This window comes from Phyllostomus discolor, chromosome 11 (assembly GCF_004126475.2).
Source record: "Phyllostomus discolor isolate MPI-MPIP mPhyDis1 chromosome 11, mPhyDis1.pri.v3, whole genome shotgun sequence".
Classification (NCBI taxonomy): Eukaryota; Metazoa; Chordata; class Mammalia; order Chiroptera; family Phyllostomidae; genus Phyllostomus; species Phyllostomus discolor.
In genome coordinates, this window is record NC_040913.2 from 60857917 (window position 1) to 60862381 (window position 4465).

The following is a 4465-nucleotide window of genomic DNA, read 5'->3' on the forward strand; positions in this document are numbered from 1 at the left end:
ACTTTCTGTTGACCATAAATATTTCAAATCCCCTAGTGCTATCATAATCACCTATTTTCTTCAATATTATTGCAATCTTCTCATCAGTTGCCTTTGTATTTTCCTTCTTTGAAGCTATTATTTATTGAGAATATACTATGTGGCAGATGATCTACTGAAAACCTTGTGTAAACAAGCTGTAATCGATTGGCGCGGGCTGGGAACCAAAGTGTCCCAGGTCCCAGCCAGGGTACATTCCTGGGTTGCAGGCCATAACCCCCAGCAACTGCATGTTGATGTTTCTCTCTCTCTCTCTATCTCCCTCCCTTCCCTCTCTAAAAATAAATAAATAAAATATTAAAAAAAAACAAGCTCTAATCTTCATAATCCTACAAAGTAAATATTGCCTTTTCTGTTTTTAGTTTGGAAAGCTGAACCAGACTGAGATTCATTAACTTGTCCAGGTGGTTGCAGTGAAACTAGCTCTGCCTGATCCATGTGTGTTCTTTCTACTCCAACCTGCTGGCTCTCCTGAGACTTGGCACCACCTTCTACAGGAGCACCACAGAATCCCACCACTGTCAGATTTCTTTGATGTGCCCCTCTCTGTCTCCTTTGTGGGTTACTTTTTTTACCTCCTGTCTCTTCAGGTGGAGTTTCCAAGTCAAATTCCCTCTAAAGGAGGGAATTCCCTCTAAAGTCAAACTTTTCTCTCTGGCTTCAGCTATGGTTTCTAGATTGGCAATTTTCAACCTTTTTCATCCTGTAGCACAAATAAACTAATTACTAAAGTTCTGCAGCATACAAAAATATATTTTCTGCTGATCTGAAAAAAAATAGGTATAAATTTTATTTATTCACACCAGATGGTTATTGTTGTATTGGCTGTTGTCATTTGCTTATTTGACAATTTAAGGGAAAAGAGGTCAGTGCCCCTGACTAAATAGTAAGGCATTGTTTGTTTTAAAAATTCTTGTAGCACAGCAGTTGAAAATTGTTCTAGAAGATAACTCCTGTTATCTATGTTAAAAATATTTATAGTTTTATTGTTTTGAGTAAGGGATTTTTAAAAATCTATACATTCTTGAATATCATTTTTCTTTTTCTCCTAAAACCATTTAGCTCAGACTTTCCCAGCCTTAGCTCTAAGGACATTTTGGACCAGATAACTCTTTGTGGTAGTGAGTCACTTGTGCATTACAGAATATATATCCACTAGATGCCTGTAGCTTTCCCTGTCCCTGGTTGAGACAACCAAAATGTCCCCAGACATTCCAAAATATCCCATGTGTGGGTGTGCATAAATGTATCTAATATCTCCCCACTTGAAAATCATTGAATTTTGCTCTGGCTGGTGTGTCTCAATGGACTGAGGGCCAGACATCAAGGCAAGGGATCACTGGTTCCATTCCCAGTCTAGGGCACATGCCTGGGTTGCAGGCCAGGTCCCCAGTGGGGGACTCACAAGATGTAACCACACAGTGATGTTTCTCTCCCTCTCTTTCTCCCTCCTTTCCTCCCTCTAAATAAATAAATAAATAAATAAATAAATAAATCTTTAAAAGAGAAAATCATTGAATTTTAACTGAATGTCCCACCAGCCCATTTGACCAAATTTAAACTCATAGTCTTCTCCAAAACCTGTCCTCCTCATTTCCTAATATCTATTACTGGGCTAAATTTTCTTCAGTCATTCAAGCTCAAAATCTCTATACTATTTATTTTGGCTTCAGCTCCTACTCCAAGTCTCCCACATCCAACCATCGCTAAGACACATTGCATTGACTTTAACCCCGAGTCTCTCTTTCCATTTTCAATTTCCCTTCTTGGTTCTGGCCTCTATCCCCTCACACTAATTCAAATAACCTTCTTATAATCTTAATTCATCCTATAAGGCTTCCTTAATGGTAGTTTGTACTGTGTTCCTTCTTTCATTAGAACCTTCAGCACTTCCTAGTCATAGACCTAATTAAGTATACATTGCTCACCCTTGAATTTCAGGGCTTCCACCATATGGCACCACCTCCCTTTCCAGCCTTATTTCACACATCTCCTCCACAAGTACCAACATGGTTGCTTATTGCTTATCAAAAATGATCTGTGCATATGGCCCAATGCCTTTTACTTATGCTCTTACCTCAGTTGGTGAGTCCTCCTCCACAATTTTCCTTTTTAAAGAAAAAGGAAAAGAAAGAAAAAAACTCTTCTTTCAAGGTCAATCTGAAATCCTACATTGCTCACAAATAATTTTATTGTTGACCCAACCAAATATGTTCTCTCTCTCCTTTCAATGCCTTTAACTCTCCATACTATCTCTCTTATGCCACTCACACATCAAGCCCTGATGTCCTATTTGTGTTGTTAATAGCATGCTCCCCACTAGCTTATAACCTTATTGATGGCAGAGATTTTGTCATATTCTTCATAAATATCATAGTACCTAGAACAACTGTATATGGTTTAGATGTTCTTAAGTGGGTAATAAAATTATTGTATGTGCCTACTATATAAGATCAGTTCATCACCACTCTTAAGTGATTGGTCTCTCACTTGGCTTTTTGACTCATACCCCTCCTACCCATTCTCTTCCTTCTACAAAAGTAACCTTTCAAAACACCACTCTGATCATGCTGAAACTGACTTAGAACCAGTCCCATAGCCTACAGGACAGATGCAAACTTCTTTGTGAGGCATACAAAACCCTCTGTGTTCTGGCAGCTCTGGTTTACCTCAGCAGTCCTTCCTTCAACCATATTCTTATGACATGTTGGTGAGTTTCCAGTTTCAGCTGTTACACCAGGCTTCTTTCCCCATGTCTTCCATACCTTTGCTCACACTGCTCCTTCTGCCAAGAAAGCCTTTGCCCAACTATATCTACCTGCAACATCTGTTCTTTTGTCACTACTGTGCAAAGAAAGACCTGCCCTCATATAATGAACCTTTCCCTTCTTTGGACACCTACTGCATCCCTGTGATACTTCTCTGTGCTTACATTTTGCATGCCTGAACACAACTACTGCACAAGAAATTTAGAGAGAAAATGCACTCTGTTTTATAGAACTTTGTATTTCTGAATAGCGCCTAATGATGATGGAAGTTAATGAAAATGGTCTTGCTAAAAGACTGACTGAGTGAATCAATGAATGTAAACCAAAAAATCTATTTTAGTTATTGATTAGGAAAGAAAGAAGTCCATGTTTCACATGTCACCAACCAGAAAATCTATTTATTTTATAAGACCTGAGTATCTGACATCAAGAGGAGAGGTAGTCCAAATAAATCAAATTCTCAGTTTATTGCCATTTGTCAGTGTTATATTTTAAAAATTATAAACTATTTTATATATTTCCTTGGCTTGGTCAACAATACATTCAGGAAATCATTTCACTCTCTTTCTATACTGGAGTTATCATTATTAAAATAAATTTCCATGTGAATTTTAACTAATTTCTTCCCACTACCATAAAAAAAATAACCTTCTGTTGAGAAGGACCAGAAAGTTTGCTTCTTCATTTATTTTCTGCTTTGCCAACAGCTATTACTCTTCAGCACATTAGGGTGTCTACTTAAGGCATCACTCTACTTGGCTTTTCCCACTACTTCTTGACCTTTCACTCCTCTCTTACATCTACCTCATGACTAAAGACAGTTTTTTAGGACACACCAGAGAAGCAAATATGTTAAATCACATACTTATTTAAATATTTATTTTTCAATACATATTGTCTTGAGATTAGTGTATTTCAGTCCCTGGGAAGAAAATGTGTGGACTTCATAATTGCTGATCCCATGTGTAACAATGTCTCTGTAAATGGGTTCTAGTGTTTGAATGCTGGCCCTGATTCTTAAAATTGACAAGAGAGGCCCTAGCTTGTGTGGCCCACTGAATCAAGTGCTGGCCTGTGAACCAAAGGGTCACTGGTTTGATTACCAGTCAGGGCAATGCCTGGGTTGCAGTCCAGGTCCCCAACAAAGGGCACATGAGAAGCAACCACACATTGATATTTCTCTCCCTCCCTTACCCTTTCTAAAATAAATAAATAAATAAAATCTTTAAAAAATTGATAAGAGCCTGCCTACCAGAGGTTTTCTATCATGGGAGAAAGAGGGTTCAAGCATAATCAATGAAAATAATTTTATGTTTACAATGTGTGTTCTAATTGTAAGAATTTGGAAGGGGTAAATAAGAATGTTCAAGGTTATGCTGAATTGGCTTGGGTTTCCCACACCTCAGCTACACCTGCTCAAGAGTATATGGCCAAATACAGGTAATCTTGGACCCTGTGTTTGGGGGTAGGATGGTTGACAGCTGTTTTGGGATGGCCTCAGCTATATCTAGGGCAACTTAGATAGGGTTCACATGTCCCAGCCTTCAGTACAGTATCTTAGGTATATCCTCTTTGTGGCAAAGGGCAAGATTGCAAGTAGAAACATACAGACACTTTTCCAAGTTTCCACTAGAATCCCATTGGTCAAAGAAAATCTG